The sequence below is a fragment of the Jaculus jaculus genome, chromosome X, assembly GCF_020740685.1.
Source record: "Jaculus jaculus isolate mJacJac1 chromosome X, mJacJac1.mat.Y.cur, whole genome shotgun sequence".
Classification (NCBI taxonomy): domain Eukaryota; kingdom Metazoa; phylum Chordata; class Mammalia; order Rodentia; family Dipodidae; genus Jaculus; species Jaculus jaculus.
Genome location: NC_059125.1, coordinates 76,221,360 through 76,239,467, shown reverse-complemented (window position 1 = coordinate 76,239,467; position 18,108 = coordinate 76,221,360). Strand labels below are relative to the sequence as shown.

Here is an 18,108-nt window from a genome sequence, read left to right as displayed (position 1 = left end):
TCAAAGGGCAACTTCAGGTGTCAGTTCAGTCCTTACCTTCCACAGGGTCTCTTGTTCATTGTGATGTGTTCACCAGCATAGGTGGCCCACCAGCATCTATGCAGTTCTCCTGTCTCTGCCTCCTTGTTGTAGGTGTGCTGGGATTACAGAGAGTAGTGCCACAACATTCAGTTTCATGTAGGTTCGGGGGATCTGAATTCAAATATTTACTGCAAACATTTTGTCTACTGAGCCATCTCCCCAGCCTATAGTTAGTTTTGAATTCAGTTTTTAAGTATTCTACTGAGAACTCTTACACCTATGTTTGTCAGATATTGGTCTGTAGTTTTCCTACTGGTTTTGTAGAATGCATTTGCTGGTACTCCTTTCCTGTCTTTTTATTGGACCATTTGTTACTTATCTTTCATTTCGGGTTTTGAGACATTGTGATTTTTTTTCCTTTTTTTTAAAAAAAATATTTATTTATTTACTTGAGAGAGAAAGTGAGAGTGAGAGAGAATGGGCGCACCAGGGCCTCCAGCCATTGCAAATGAACTCCAGATGCATACGCCCCCTTGTGCAGATGAAAAATACCAATTGAAAAAAAAAAATTGACTTTCTTTTTCTCCACTCCTTTTTTGAGGTAGGGTCTCACTCTAGCCCAGGCTGATCTGGAATTTCCTATGTAGTCTCAGCGTGGCCTAGAATTCATAGTGATCCTCCTACTCTGCCTCCCAAGTGCAGGGGTTAAGGGCATGTACCAGTATACCCAGCTTTTTTTTTTCTGCTCTTAATTGTTTTGTTTTATGTCAGTCTTAGTGAGTTATCTTTGCTTGTGCTTGTGGTCTTCAATAATATTTTAGTGGAAGGCAAGTGCAATCACAGTAACAAGTCTGCTGCTAACATGCAGTGTAAGAAACTTGTGTATTTATCTTATGTCCTTGATAAGATTCAGAGAAAGAGCCATTAGTATACTGTTAGGAAAAATGTGGTTTATGGTATTAATATTTAAGAAATATGGAGAGGAAGGAATGGGAAAAGAGAAAAGGAGAGAGTAAAGTAGCAGTGAGAGGGAACATACATTGTTTAGAGGTATGGAAATAACAAAATATTATTAATAAAAAATGGTCATAAATGTCCATGTAGGCAAGAATTCAAGTTAAAATGATATAATTAAACAGTGTAAATATAGTGATGGCATTTAAAACTAAAAAGAAATAGAAGCAATAAAATGAATAAAAATATTATGGCATCTGTATTGACCCCTGCATGGGATAAATATAGTTTTATCTCACATATCACCTCTATGATCTCATAACTATCTCTGTAGGTGGGGGAGGTGCTGCTAGTGTGATTAATTCTAATCAGTTGGATCATAATATCCTTGCTGCAGAATGGAGTTTCTGTTTCAGGCTCATTTTTCCATAGGAGTGTCTCCTTGAGTGTGAGAAGTTTCCTTTTGTGTTTTACTTACCTACCTGCCAGCTATTGCCTTCTCCCTTGGGTGCTGGATAACCACATGTTCTACTGGGAGCTTTCAGTCTTCAAGCTCTAAGGGATATACAGCACACCTCAAGTCTTATTGATCCTTGCTGCTTGTTGCTCTACTCCCAACAGGACCTCAGCTGCTCTTTGGGCAGTGTCCCAAAGTTTTTCTTGAGAATATTTTCATCTGTCTGGGAGACTGTCAAGATCAGATCACTCTTATAGTTTTCCTGTTGTAGGTGCTTAGGATATGTTCTTTTGCAAGCAGAGGGGGACAGAGAATAGAAACAAAGAGAGAGTGGGCATGCCAGGGCCTCTAGCAACTACAAATGAACTCCAGGTGCCTGCACCACATTGTGCATCTGGCTTTACATGGGTAATAAACCTCGAACCAGGGTCATTTGGCTTTGCAGGCAAGTGTATTAACCACTGAACAATTTTCCAGCTCAGAGCAATCTTTTTTGTTTTGTATTGTTTTGTTTCATTTTGGATGTAGGGTTTCACTCTAGCCCAGGCTGATCTGGAACTCTCTCTGTAGTGCCAGGATGACCTTGAACTAATAGCAGTCCTCCTGCCTCTGCCTTCCAAGTGCTGGTATTTAGGGCATGCGCCAACATGCCCAGTTTTTGTCCAAATATTTTAAAACCAGTCATGCCAGAGCCATCACAGTTTGTCTCTGTTTCAGGCTATGCTATGGCTTCTGTATGCTGTCTCCCTCTGCTTGTCTTGTTCATGACTGCAGTCTGTTGAGCCTATCTTCATTTTCTGGATCCAGTAGGGCATGGGTGGAGTGAACAATAGTCCCTCTTTGGTAAATGTTGCAGTATTTAAACCCTGAGCTATTGGTGGGGTGGTATGTTCCAGTATTGTGTGGTACCTGCAGTCTAATGACTTCTTCCTGAGGAGGATCTTTAGTTTTCACCCATGTTTTACCATTTTTTTGTTGCATTCCTCTTCTTTTTCCTAACTGATTCAGCTGGCCTATAATTCCTTTTGTATGCTTCTCAAGCTCATCTGTTCTCTTATTTCTTGCTAATTGGGTGGTAAATAGGTGTTTTCCCCTAATAATTATCTTAAGGGACACAGTTTGTCCTAGGACCTATGTACCCTAAACCAGTCTAGTTGGATGGCCTGTCCTATTCTGATCCCAGTTATATCCAAGAACGTATTTGATTAGAAACTGATCACAAATAATTGTTGCTAGAGGATGAGAAATCTATTACTGTTGGGACTGGGGTATCTGTGCAGCTTGGTGCTGATGGGGGTTGCAGGTAGCCAACAGGTTCCTGAAGTGCACTGTAAGGAAAGGGGTGTCTTGACTGCACAAGCCAAGCAATGTCCTGAGTTGCTAAACTATTTCCCTATGTATGTCTACCTTAATACTACAGATTTACTTATACATTTCTGTTAAATATAAAACTGGCCTAGACATCCATCAGCTGATGAATCGATAATGATGATGTGGTACATACACATAATTTGATTTTGTTCATCTGTAAAGATAATAAAATTATGAAATCTGTAGGGAAGTGGATATAACTAGGAATAATTATGTTAAGCAATATAAGCCAGAGTTACGAAGATAAATAGTGTTGTTTTCTTTCATATGTGGAATGTAGATTTACATACGTATTTGAGGTGCATGGGTATGTAAAGGACATAACAGTAGAAATGGGACTGTGATAGGGGAAGCAGAGGGCATGAGAAACAAGAGAGGGTGATTGTAACAGTTGCCTTCTAGTTGCTGAGATACATTATCCATAATAGCTAAAAAGTGCAAGTAGCCCACCTGGTAGCTGTTGTGGGTAATGCTTCTATGAGTATGGATTAGCAAATAAGTAAGACTCTGATTACAGTTCTTTTTAATAAATACAGATGGGATTCTTAATCACATGGTAGATTCATTTTCACACTTTTAAGGAGCTGCCACATTGTTATTTGTAGTGGCTATATTATTTCCTGTAACTTCTGTGCTTTGGCTCCATTGGGAAATGGTATGTGTACTTTTAAGGCAGAGTCCTTGTGTTCATGTCCTGGCTTCTCACTAGATGTGTAAACTTTGGGAAGTTATTTAATCTTTCTGTACATAGTTGTATTTTTTAATGATAGGAACATAATAATAACACTTAATATATGTTTTGTTGATAGGATTAAATCAAATAAATAAATTATGAGTTTTAAACAGTTATTTTTAGTAGGCTCTTGGTCACATTAGCGTCTACTATTCTAACTGTACTACTGCTGCTAGTCAGTAGCAGTGGTGAGCCAGAGAAAGAAGCCACTGCATGTACTTGGGAGATTTGTGCAGAATGTCACAGAGTTGAATCTGGAAAGATGAGTAAGGGTTCATTGAGGAGTTAGGGCATTTCAGAAAAAGGATTCATCAGATTCATTCATTTGTATATTAGTCATTTCTTGTTGTTGGGACTACTAAATACCTGACAAAAATCTGCTTAAGGAATGGAAGGGTTCATTTTACATTACAGTTCAGTGTTCGTCTTCCATGGCAGTGAAGACATGGTGAAAGGAGCTTGAAGTAGAGTTGCTCACATTGAGTCTATAGAGAGAAAGCAGAGAATAATTGCCAGTGCTTAGCCAGCTCTCCCCTTTTTATAGTCTTTGGGACCATGGACGTTAAGGTGGGTCTTCCCTCCTCAATTACCTGATAAAGATAACCCCTCATAGGCTAACCCAGAGGCTAACCTAATCTGTATCATCCCTTACAGGTAATTGTAAGTCCTATCAAATTGACAATATAAACCATCATATGCTAGGTGAATTCTGAGAATTTTAATATGACTGGAAGTCTTCCTAGGATAAATGAGTTGGATTAAAGAGAATTCAAACTAGAAGAACTAGATTGGCACTTTATTGTAAATACCTTGTGTGCTGAGATAGGGATTAGAGACTTTGCTTTGTAATACCTCCATATTGGCCTTTTTCAACAATTGCCCCTAGCAATTGGCCTTACTCTCTGTTCTAACTGCATCTCATGACTCTCTTTCATTCTTCCCTATTATAAGCTTTCACAATGTACTCTTATTTTTAAAACATTACTTTTGTTTTTAAAAAATTTGTTCTTGTCATTGTTCTTTCTTATAAGAGATTTATATATTTTATTAGTCTTTTCAAAGAACTACCTTTTGTTTTGTTCTGTGATACTATTTCCTATGTAAGGTCTATTTTTATCTTTATTCTTTCTTTGTACTTTCTTTAGCTTGTCTTCACTCTTGTTCTTTTTATAACTTCTTGAAGTAGATTACTTAGTTTTATCTTAAACCTGTTTTGCTTAGTATAATCATTTATGACTACATAGTTCTATCTCAGGACCACATCAACTATTGCCCATGAATTCTGAATATTTTCTGGTATTCATTGTGACTTCATTGCTTCATACATTATTTAGAGGTATGCTTTTAAGATTTCAAATGTAAGCTGGATGTGTGGCATGTGACTTTAATGCCAGCACTCAGGAGGCAGAGTTTTGGAGAATAGCCATCAGTTTGAGATTAGCCTAGGTTACAGAGTAAGTTCCACATCAGTGTGAGCTAGAGTGAAGACCTGCCTGAAAAAAAGAAAAAAAAATTCCAAAGTATTTTTTAAATTTTAACATCTTGACTTTTTTTTTTTCAAACATTCATGACAAAACATGCAGATTATACGGCTTTTTCTTTCTTCCTGATTGTACCCCATCAGTCTTAACCTCTCAAAAAGCAGTTCCTGTCATATTTTTGTTGTTTTTGTTTGAGACAATATCTTACTATGTAGTTCAGGATGGCCTCAAATTTTTAATTCTCCTGCTTTATCCTGCTGAGTTCTATCAACTGGCTTAGTGTTGCCTTGTTATATGTACTATAATATACAGTCTACACACTGGAGTTATAGGAAAAAATCTCTATGTTATATTGCATTCAGTATATAAAGTTTCAAAATATGGAATAGTCTAACACCAAGAATTCCTTATATTGCCTTTTCATAACCACATCTCTTCTAACCTAATCCTTAACTCTGGTGACCATTAATCTGGTTTCATCTCTATAATTTTGATATTTATGTTTGGAACTGTACAGTATGTAAATTTGGGCCATTGGCTTTTTTACACACCATAATTCCATGAAGACTCATTGTGGCATATTTGAAATAACTTGTTCTTTTTTATTTATTTTTGTTTTTAAATATTTTTATTTGTTTGAGAGAGAGAGAGGGTGAGAGAGTTAATATAGGTATATCATATGGGCACACTAGGGCTTTTTGCTGTTGCAAACGAACTCCAGATGCATGTGCCACTTTATGTGGGTACTGGGGACTCGAATCTAGGCTGGGTAGGATTTGGAAGTATGTACCTTTAACCTTAGAGCTATTTCCCAAGCCTGCTTTTTATTTTTGAGTATGTTATATATGTATTAACATGTTACATATGTATTTTAACTTGTTTACATATTCATGTATTCAAGGACATCTCAACTGATTTCAGATTTTGACCATTGCAAACACCCCTGTGAAGATATATATATATATATATATATGTATATATATGTATATATGTATGTATGTGTATATATATATATGAATGAATATGGGCTTTTGTTAATTTTTTTGTTTATTTATTCATTTGACAGCAACAGACAGAGAGAGAGAAAGAGGCAGAGAGAGAGAGAGAGAATGGGCGCGCCAGGGCTTCCAGCTACTGCAAATGAACTCCAGACACATGTGCCCCCTTGTGCATCTGGCTAACATGGGTCCTGGGGAATTGAGCCTTGAACCAGGGTCCTTAGGCTTTACAGGCATGTGCTTAACCACTTAGCCATCTCTCCAGCCCTGAATGTGGGCTTTTGTTTGACTGTGATAAATTCCCAGGATTGGAGTTGCTGGATCCTACAGTAATTGCATGTTTAGTTTTCTTAAAAATTAACAAACCCTCTGAGTTTGATTTTATATTTCCCCTTTTAGTGTGTAAATTATCCAGTTTCTCTCTGTCTTTGATAGAATTTTGTGTTGTTGTTGTCATTGTTTTATGGTTAAATGATTCCGATGGTTGTATAGTGATATGTAATCATACTTTTAATCAATATTTTCTTTTTTGGTCACTAATATGATTAATTTATTTATTTTAAAAATTTCCAAAAATACCCTTGCAAAATCACCCATATATTGGACTTTATTAAAGATTGCCTTCCCAAAGAGATTAAAATTTCATGAAACTGTTTTCTCTGAGCTATTAAAGCACACAGGTATAAAAGTTGTTAAGAGAACATGCTAAGTTATGGTCAGTGTTTTTTTTTTTTTGGTTTTTCGAGGTAGGGTTTCACTCTGGCTCAGGCTGACCTGGAATTCACTATGTAGTCTCAGGGTGGCCTTGAACTCTCGGCGATCCTCCTACCTCTGCCTCCCGAGTGCTGGGATTAAAGGCGTGCGCCACCACGCCCGGCTATGGTCAGTGTTTTAAAGGGTTAAGATATATCTGCAATACAGTTCCAAAAGGCTAAGTCTTGAAAGAAATTCAGGGATAAAACTAAAGTTTTTTTTTTTTTTTCTGAAAAGCTTTAATCATAAATGATGTTTACTTAGAAAAATATACCACCAATCACTAAACAATGATCCTCTCAAAATTGGCTCAACTGCTTCACAAGTATATCAACCTATGAAGAAGACCTGGGAAATTACTTTTAAGTCTATATTAGCTCCTTAGTTTGCTTTCTTTTTTTATTTTTATATATTTTGCTTTTTGAGGTAGGGTTTTGCTCTAGCCCAGGCTGACCTGGAATTCACTATGTAGTCTCAGGGTGGCCTTGAACCCATGCCGATCCTCCTACCTCTGCCTCCCAAGTGCTGGGATTAAAGGCGTGCACCACCACGCCTGGCAAGCTCCTTAGTTTTCTTGATAAATTATGTTAAATGCGAAACTAGGCTTTTCCAATTAAAAAATTATTTGTGGTTAATATAAGGTAGTGTTATATATTTTAATATAAAAGTTCAAGCATTTTCCAAAAGTACAAAATGAAAGAAAACACATTTGTTTAACTAGTGTTTTATAGAGATTTGGAATATTTACATACTTCTAACACTGTAGAAATCTTTGGTGGTGACATATGGAGTAAGATCGCTGGAAATACTTCAGTAACTCTGGAAGAGTGTTTACAATTTGTAATGGTGACACAATTATCTAGTGTTGTGTATGGAGGGAATCTTAAGTAGGAGCCAGGTAAGTTTCGGTAATTAATTACTTAGCAATAGCCTTGTTTCTGGCTCCTTTTGATAGCAGATAAAAAAACAAAACAAAAAGCACTATAGATTATTTCTTATTCCAAACAGACTTGGGAAATAGGTATTAGTGACCAAGTGGAATGAATGTATAGTAAAATAAAATACTAGTAACCTACAGTTTCTGGATAAATTCCAACAGCTATGAAAACCATGTCCTACATCTTGTACCCAGCACCTCAAGTGCCCTGGGTTAAAATCAAGGCACTATGGTCTAGGAATGAATTGACATCTCCTAAGATTTGCAACTTATCAGCAGAAAAACAAGCAAAATGACCAGCTCCACCTCCCAAGAAACAAAGATGCTTCAGCTTGGATGAGGACTCAGAAGCAAAATGTGAGAATATGAAGAAAACAAATGATAGAAGAGCAAAATAGCATCGCCTGTAGGTGAGGGTTCCAAGAGTCCAAACACACCAGAGGAAAGACTGTGCATGTGAAAGTAAAATGTAACATAAGCTTACATTATTGGTGATTGGCGTTGTCTTTGATTAAGCATTCTGATTCTAGAAGAAAAATAGCTCTTCCTTTTTTTTTTTTTTTTTTTTTTTTGGTTTTTCAACATAGTGTCTCACTGTAGCTCAGGCTGACCTGAAATTCACTATGTGATCTCAGGGTGGCCTCAGACTCATGCCTCCCGAGTGCTGGGATCAAAGGCATGCACCACCACACCTGGTCCCAGCTCTTCCTTTGTAAAATGATACAGGAGGCTGGGCATGGCTAACCTTCAATTCACCACTCAGAAGGCTGGGGCAGAGGACTGCCCTTGAGTTTGTGACCAGCTTGGGCTACAGACTGAGACCTTGTCTCAAACTCAATCAACTAACCTCCCCTGCTCTCCTCCCAAATAACCAAAACCAAAGAAAATCAAGAAAAGATCACTAGCTTACTGATGGACAGGTGGTTTTGTTTGGTCTGTTGTGCTAAAGCCTTGCACAAGCCCAACATGGGTTCTATCAGTGAGCCGTAGTCTAGGCCCAAAAAGTAGGGTTAATACTGTGATTGCACTGGATAAAGACAAAATGGTACCAATGAGCCCCAGATGTAATGTTCTAGATACTAATCTCTAACTTATCAAGTCACCTCATTAAGAAATTTGAGACCCTCAGCCCTAAAGACATCTGTACTTGTACAGCGTTCACATTGGGACACACAATGTCAGGTAAGATCAACAGTGATCTCTTCCGAGAAAAGAGACTGAATTCATAGGAATTTTAAATAGAAATTAAAGTCTATCCTGAAACAGAGAGGTGAAAAATGAGTCAAAGCAAAGCACATGGACATATTTGTAGAATTAACCTTAGGAGCAAAGAAAATTGAGATGTGTCATGAATGAGAGCAATCTAGAAACAGAGACAAGTACTAAGAGACAAGGCACTGCTGGTATTCATGCTGTCCCAAGCAGCTACTGCTTTGGGTCAGTAGTCCGAGGAGTCCTCTTTATATAGTACCCATTGTCTTTGTTTGTTAAAAGGTGGAAAGGTTAAAGGTCACACAAATCTCTTTACCTCTGTTCTATTGGGGGCAAACCTCTCCAATAGCCAGGGAAATTATCTAAACAAGCACGATATCTATGATTTAGGTTATTTACCATCGAAACCATTACACACACACACAAAAAAAAAAAAAATATTGAGCTAAGGTGGTAATGCATAGCTATTAGTACAACCTAAAACAACAAACAAACAATGCATTTAATTCTCTTAGACAAAAAAGTGCTATTTTTGTGGTAGCTTCTGATACGTAGGATTAACACTGTCTGTGTTTTGCACTGGCACTTTTCTTCAGGGACTCATGTCAGCCAGACAAAGATTCATATGATTCCAGTTAGTGCTATATTCTTGGACCAGCAGCACCCAGCCCTGCCAAACTTGGGAATGGGTGGCTACGGGAATAATTTATGTGTTAGAAAAGGCCTGAATGCTGTACTGGTCTGTGATTTTACTTCATAAATGCTAAAAAGTGTAACTGTTATTGACAAAAACATGCCAGATTCAACTCTATTATACACCTAAGTAGAGCAACCTGGTTAATGTCTAAAATAACTTCTCATATGTAAAGAAGATAACTAAAAGTACTTAAAATTAGCTGGGTATGGTCACATATACTTGTAATACCAGCACTTGGGAAGTAGAGGCAGGAGAATCAGAAGTTCAAGATCATCCTCAGCTACCTAGTAACTTTGAGGCCATTCTAGGTTACATGAGATCTTGTCTCAAAAAAGCGTTGAAATTGAACAATTAGTTATATTTTCATATTACAAATCCACTGAATTTAAACAATAAAACTCACAGGCAACAGAGATGACATAGTTAAAGGCATAATTCTGACAAGTCAGAATGTGACAGACAAAAAAGACGGTCAACAGAATTGAAGGTAAATGTATAGTTGTAAAACAAGTAAACATTTCAAGTGTGCTAAACTAGTCAGAAAAGTGCTATGTGGGAACCTGGCTTTCATATATTTTTTTCAAAAACTTGCAGTTAGTGGTGTAAAAGACCAAAGGAATTATTGCAAAAGTATAAATTGAAAGGCTAGTCAAGAGAGTCTTACCTTATACCATGCTCTAATGTTTCTGCCTGCTCAGAGACCGTTCCATTTCTACCCTTACAAGCTAGATAAGGTGTGAGTAGGAAGAAAACTCAGTAGTAAAGGCCAGTAAGCTAGAAAAGAGATAAAAAGAGAATTTAAAAAAAGGAAGGGAAGGGGGTACTTAATAGGATGGTATTGTATATATGTAAATAGAAGAATAGGTTAATGGGGGTGAAAAGGCCTAAGTGATGTCAGGCAAAGAGATTGAATAAAGCAAAGGTGGAGGGAGGGCTACTCAAAATCTAAGAGGATATGAATAAGTGTTTTGGAAACCTACTTTTTTGGGCAGAGGAACACACACAGGAGCCATAGATTGTTAATAGAAACTTTTCAGTGCCAGGGATGGGATATCTTCCAGTGAGTTGTTGGCCAGGGAGGTCCTTGATGGCCCCAAAACATTATAGGCCATTGCCGAGGCCCTCGGTTTCCCACCAGGAAGAGATAGATGATAAGACCCTATTGCTGAAGACTCCATATGGGCTGAAAGGCCACTGAGAAATCCTGCTGAACTGAGTTGATAACTTACTCCATGTAGACCAGCTGACAGAAAGCTGGAAGAAGCCATTCTGCATACAGTTCAATGGGAGAGAGAAATCATCAGTGAAGATATTAAACAGTAGACACTGCAAGCCTATTGCCTGCCAGGCCAAATGAGCCAATGGGTGCAATAGTGGCATGTCTGTCATGGTGGGAACCAACTGCCCTCTAATAGGACTGGAGGCTCATTCCATGGGAGGGAATACATGCCTCATACTGAAAACCTACACCAGGGGTAGTCATGAGCCCTAGGGCTATAGCGTCTCCTACTGTCTGGCTAAATATATATACTATGCTCATCAAACTGACAGGTAGGCACTTCTCTTAATGTTCATACCCATATATTAATGCTTTTCTTTTGGTAGAGAACCTTCTCTTTTGAGATGGCAGTGACCTTGGGATGCCTCAGAAGGCATCATGGTGCTGGGAAGAAGGGACAGAGGAGTGCTCGGCACTAAAATATCTCTATCACACCTTCCAAGGCTCCGGGTCCATTGCAGAAGAGGTGGTAGAAAGAGTGTAAGAGCCAAAGGAAGGGTAGGACTCCTTAAAACGTGATCCTCCAGAAACAAAATGGCCTGGATATCCATGACCTCATAGTGCCTCACACTACCTACACAAAACCATCATCATGGGAGGAAAAGATCATGGCATCAAAATAAAAGAGAGACTGACTGAGAGGGGGAGGGGATATGAAGGAGAATGGAGTTTCAAAGGGGAAAGTGTGGGGAGAGAGGACATTTCCATGGGATATTGTTTATAATCATGGAAGTTGATAATAAAAAAATAAATTTAAAAAATACAAGTGATTGTAAATAAATAAATCTTTGTAAAAATTCAAAACAAAACAAAACAGAAAATAAACCTAGGTGGAGGACAGCCTAGCATGCCACTAGGATAGCTGGTTCCTGAAGCAGGAAGGGTTATGAAGTATACTCTGGTCTTGTGTCCTATCTTCTATCCCAGTCAAGTTCACTTAGGAACTTGAAACCAGATAGCATGACTTCCTATAACTCCTGTCATTTATACATGTCTATTAGTAAACCTTGTATAACTCCCTGTAATAGTTAATATTAGAAAGTGCTTGTTAGAGAAGCAGGAACTACTTAACCCCTTGCAAGTACACCCTGTCATTGCCACAGTTTGCAGAATTAACATGTTAAATCCTGAAAATCCATTATGTAGAAATGAAGGGGACTTAGTTTTGTGATCTTGGGATCTCAGAGTGTGGAGGACTGACTAAAAGTACACCTGCGGCCTCTTCTTCACTTTGTATTTGAGTGAGCCATATGGCACCTCCTTGCAGCCTTTGGCGGTCTTCACAGACTTCATGCTCTGGTATCTTCAAAGCCCTCTGTGAGTCACCTTCTCATCATCTGAATAGGGCTCCTTGGCTTTTTCATGTGTCTTCTGTCCTCCATCTCTCAGTGGAATTCCGTAAGCTCCTGGTGCCAGCTTTGCTCTTCTTCTTTGCCTCCTGTAATAGTTGATAGGATGGTCTCTGTCCCACAGGCACATCCCTGTGTATGGCTGTTAGGTCGTGCATGCTGAAGCTTTGCAGGCCCTCTGTGATGGCTCCTTGGCTCCTGACTGCAGCAGTGACCGCAGCAGTGGCTGCCAGACTGAGACCTTGCCTCCCAAAGTTCGCCATGGACTCATAGCCTTGCTTCTTTGCTTGCACGATGTAGTCGTCAATCTCCCTTTCCTTTGAAGAGAGAAGAGGGTGGAGGAATTTCCTGTAGATCAAGCTGGCCCCTTGGGTGTAGGGAGAGAGCAGCCATAGGACGAAGGCATCGCCTTCAGCTCCTAGGACAGGGGAAACCAGGCAATGGTTTGATCTGCTATTGTCTCTGTCACAGTGTAGAGAGGAAAGACAATCCAGTACATCATCGAGTGTACATATTCCTTCACATTTTTTGTTGTCACAGCTTTGTAGGAATAAGATGCAGGATAAAGCATTCCAAACACCAGTACCACAGTTCGGGAGATCATCCGTGACACCATCTTCCCGGGGAACCTCTGCTCGCAGCCCCACCCCGCAATGGCAAGGCCATGCGCTTGCTGCCAGCTCTCATTGCGCTTATTCCCAGGGCAACACTGGCGCCTAATCCATATTTTCTTAATGGCTGAACATTCTCCATGTAATTACCATCTGTATATCTACCATTAATGTATTCATAGCTGTTGCTTATGCCTTTTTCTCTGGTTGGCTTGTGCATTTTATTGAGCTTTGAATGTTCTTTATATGTTATAAAATGATATGTTTAACCATTTTTAGTTTTGTTTATTTGAGAGAGAGACAGAAAGAGGCGCGAGGCAAATAGAGAAAGAGAAAGAATGGGCGTGTCAGGGCTTCCATCCACTGCAAACAAACTCCAGGCACATGCACCACCTTGTGCTTGGCTTATGTGGGTCCTGAGGAATCACAAATCAGTCCTTTGGCTTCCTAGGCAAGCACCTTAACCATTAAGCCATCTCTCCATCCCTGGTTTAAACTTATTTTTAAGATGGTTTCACTGAGCTCTACTTGATATTAATTATTTTTTGGCCTGTGTGTGTGGTGTATATAAATAAGTGTATACATATGTTTGTGGTGTGGAGGGTAGGGGTAGATGGCAGGTGTCTTCCTCAGTTGCTGTCTACCTTCTCCTCTGAGAAAGGTTCTCTTCCATAACTTAGAACTCACCAATTTAGCTGTATTAGATGGCCTGTGAGCCCAGCTGGCCTGTGAGCCCCAAAGATTCCTTATCTCTACCTCCCAAACACTGGGATTATAGGTGCATATAATACCATGCTCAGCATTTGATGTGGGTTCTGAGGATCTCAACTCAGATGCTTGCTCAGTGAGCACTTTATCTCTTCAACCAGTACTGATTTTGGTATTTTTGAGGATTGTGTTATGGTTTTGAACCATATGATTCCATGTGGCTTAAAAAGTAAGCCCAGCTGGGCGTTGTGGTGCACACCTTTAATCCCAGCACTTGGGAGGCAGAGGTAGGAGGATCGCTGAGAGTTCAAGGCTACCCTGAAACTACACAGTGGATTCCAGCTCAGCCTGGGCTAGAGTGAAACCCTACCTCCACTCCCCCAACTCTCCCCCCCAAAAGCCCCATACGGTACTTAGCAGTACTTTGTGGGTGGTTTATAAACTAATTTCTTGAGGGGTAGCAGCCATGATCTTGTTTGTGGGCTGGTGAAAACTTCAGTGGCAAGCAGAGACAAGCACAACAGCTTTACAGAAAACCACAGGCCTAAAGCCCATGACTTGGTTTCTTTTGTTCATTCTGTCTATTTACTCCTCTTAACATCTTCTTCCTAGTTCTCAATTTTTGTGGTTACTATGATAGTTTGATTAAGGTGTCCCTCATAAACTTAGGTGTTCTGAATGCTAGGTTCCCCAGCTCATGGGAATTGGGAAGTAACGCCTGCTGGAGCCAGTGTATAGTTGGGGGCGGGCTTACAGGTGATATAGCCAGTTTCCCCATGCCAGTGTTTGGCACACTCTCCTGTTGCTATTGTCCACCTTTTGTTGGCCAGGGGGTGATGTCAACCTTCTTCTCATGCCGTCATTTTCCCTGCCATCATGGAGCTTCCCCTCCAACCTGTAAGCCAAAATAAACCTCCTTTTCCCACAAGCCGCTGTTGGTTGGGTGATTTCTACCAGCAATGCAAACCTGACTGCAACAGTTACTATCAATACTACATTCTGGGTAATTTCTTCATGTTCATCCTGTGGTTTTATAATTAAAAGTTTTGGCTTATAGGTTAGGTTGGCTACTTAAAAATATTTATGAGACCGTGAAGTAGAATATTAATGAGGATGAATGAGCCTGCCTGGGTCTCTTGGCAGCAGCAAACAAACTCCAGACACATGACCTGCTTTGTGCATCTGGCTGGCTTTACATGGATACGGGGGAATCAAACCCGGGGCCAGCAGGTTTTGAAACCAGGTCCTTTAACTGTTGAGCCATATCCCCAGCCCATTGAGGTTTTCTGGGGTAGTCTCATGTGGCACAGAGTGGTCTCAAACTTGCTATGTAGATAAAGATGACTTTGAAATCAGCTCTTCTTGCTGTCACCCCAGTGCTAGGATTACAGGTATACAAAACCGCAACTGGTTTTTATAGTACAGGGGATTGACTCCGAGGCTTTGTGCATGCCACAAAAACTCTCTATCAACTGAGCTACATCTCTATCCCAGCTTATTTATGTAAGCGAAGTATTACTATAGTGTATATAATACTGCTATATATATACATGTTTGCATATTTATCATGGGTGTTTTCATCCTACAGAGCAAAATACTACAATTGAGGCTAAATGGCCTATGAAGCTTAAACTATCCACTGTCACCTTAGAAAGTATATTTGTAAACCTCTTTTCTACTTCATAAATTCTCTTTTTAAGTATTTATAATTTTTTTTCTTTCATTTTAACTTCCCTGACTGTACCTGTAGAATTTGTTTGCATATTTATGTATCCTCTGTTTTTTTATTTTTGTTTTTCAATGTAGGGTCTTGCTGTAGCCCACGCTGACCTGGAATTCACTATGTAGTCTCAGGGTGGCCTTGAACTCATGGCAATTCTCCTACCTCTGCCTGCCAAGAGCTGTAATTAAAAGTGTACACCACCACACCCATCTATCACCTATATTTTAGAGTCTTGCTGTGTACTTAAGGTTGGGCTTTCAACTTGTGATTGTTCTATGTCAATCTTCTAAGTTCTGGCTGTTTGGTTGTTTTTAAAAGCTTCCATTTTCAGTCTTTGCATTTGATTCTTTCACTTAAGAAAAAATAACATAACACAGTTCCCACAACACATAGACCACAACCCCAAATGGAAAACCTGTAACCCCACAGAGGTGAACCTCCAATGGAATGTTGGCAGGGATCAGGGAAAAGAGGGCATCAACTCATGATATATCCATATGAAATACGTTGTTAAAATAATAATAATAATAATAATAATAATAATAATAATAATAATAAAGAGGAGGAGGAGGAGGGGTAGGGGGAGGGGAAAAGAAAGAAGAAGAAGAAAAAGAAGTATTAAAAGGAAAAAGTGTTAGGGTTGGAGTGATGGCCCAACAGTTAACGATGCTTTCTCAGACCAGTACCCAAATAAAGCCAGATGTATAAAGTGGCACATGCATCTGAAGTTCGTTTACAGTGGCACTAGGCTCTGGTATAGCCATAGTCACTCTCCATCTCTCTGCCTCTTTCACTCTGTTTCTATGTCTCTCTCAAATAAATAAATAAATAAATATTTTTAAAAACAGGGAAAAAATGCTTCTGTTATAAGGTTGGTCATCGAGAGTTTAATATTGTTTGTTATTGTCTCTTCTATTTCAGGGTCAGGATCTGCCCCATCCTCAGAAATTTTGGAGTTTCTGAGGTTTTTTTTTTTTTTTTTTTTTTAAGTTGGGAATTATCTGTGGGAGTATTGTGTTCTTATTGAGGGGTTTTATATTTCTTTTGTCCTTGTCTCCAGATGCTGTTATTGGCTTTTACTTTTCCTATTGCTGTTTTAATAATTGTTCACAAGTAGTGTTTTAATATACCTTAAATATATTATATTTATCTCTCTGTTGCTTAGTAACCTCAAATGAACCTTAGACTAAAATTAACATAGGTGGTGCCCACATTGCCTTTGAAGGTACTAAGGGAAAATCTGCTTTCATGTCTTTTCCAGGTTTGAGAGACCACTGCTGCCCCTTCCTGTATGTTCAAAGTATTCTACTTCAACTTCTGTCATTCTGTTCTTCTGTCTTTGACTTGCTTCACTTTGATAAGCAACTTAGTGGTTACATTGCAACCCCTTGGATAATCCAGGATAATCTTTGCATCTTGGTGACTGTAATGGTGTTAGCAAAATCTCTTCTGAGATGAAAAATGACATTTCATCATATGAGGGTTCCAACTTGGGCATCTTTGAGAAGTCATTATGTTGTGTATCACATTGGCTCAAAGCAAATTTTATCTTAATTTTGAGGGCTCTGTGGTTGTTTCTGCAAGTAGAATAAATAATAGAATGATATTAACTTGTGGTATGGTTGCATTTATAAATTCTTGGCTAAATTTTCTCCTTTAGCTGTAGTCATTCTTCATTAGCACCCTGCCATGTACACTTTGCAAATATATAATTGTCATTTATATCTTTTGCTTTTATCCATTTATATGAATAATACTTAACGATGTCACAGCTAAAATTTTGCTTTTTAGTGAAGCCTTCCTAGACAATTCCAGTATCATATTTTCTTTTTAATTTAAAATAATATCAGACAATAATCCAAGGTAATTCCCTCCTTCACACCACTTTCCCCTGTGAAACTCCACTCTCCATCATATCCCTTCGTCCTCTCAATCAGTCTCTCTTTTATTTTGATGTCTTGACTTATTATGATGGTCTTGTGTAGGTAGTGCCAAGCACTACAATATCATGAATATCCAGGCCATTTTGTGTCTGGAGGAGTACGTTGTAAGGAGTCCTACCCTTCCTTTGGCTCATACATTCTTTTCACAACCTGTTCTGCAATGGACCCTGAGTCTTGGAAGGAGTGATAGAGATATTGCAGTACTGAGCATTCCCGTCACTTCTGTCCAACACCATGATGCCTTCTGAGTCATCCCAAGGTCACTGCCATTTGAAAAGAGAAGGTTCTATAACCAAAAGTGAGAGTAGCATTAAGATAAGGATATGAAAATTAAGAGAAGTGACTACCAGACAGTTTGGTAAGCATAGCATATATATTTTGCCAGATACCAGCATACATTACACCCTTAGGGCTCATGACTACTTGTGTTGCAGGTTTTCAGGATCAGGCATGTATTCCCTCCTATGGAGCAGGTCTCCAGTCCAGTTTGATAGGGATTAGTTTTCCCCATAACAGACATGCCTCTGTGGCACCTGTTGGCTCATTTGGCCTGGCTGGCCAAATTTAAGTCTTGTGGTGTCCACTTTTGAGTATCTACACTGGTGAGTTCTCTCTTCCATTGATCTTCATGCAGCATAGCTTTTTCTAGCTTTCTGTCAGCTGGTCTACATGGAGGAGGTTTTCAGCTCAGCTCCAGCAGGATTTCTCAGTGACCTTGCAGACCAAGTATGGAGAGTCTTCAGCAAGAGGGTCTTATTGTCTATTCCTGGTGGGAAACCAAGAGGCTCAACAAGGGCCTATTATGTTTTGGGGGTATCAGTGACCTTCCTGGCAACAATTCACTGGAATTTATTCCATCCCTGACACTGACAATTTTCTAG

General features: G+C 39.2%; 1 protein-coding gene and 1 pseudogene across 1 annotated transcript in view; one reads left to right on the top strand and one right to left on the bottom strand.

Annotated features, from left to right (window-relative positions):
- Window positions 1-18,108, top strand: part of Chm (CHM Rab escort protein) — a 193,946-nt gene that overhangs the window by 36,319 nt on the left and 139,519 nt on the right. The window lies entirely within an intron of this gene.
- LOC101602176 lies at window positions 12,094-12,858 on the bottom strand (annotated as a pseudogene).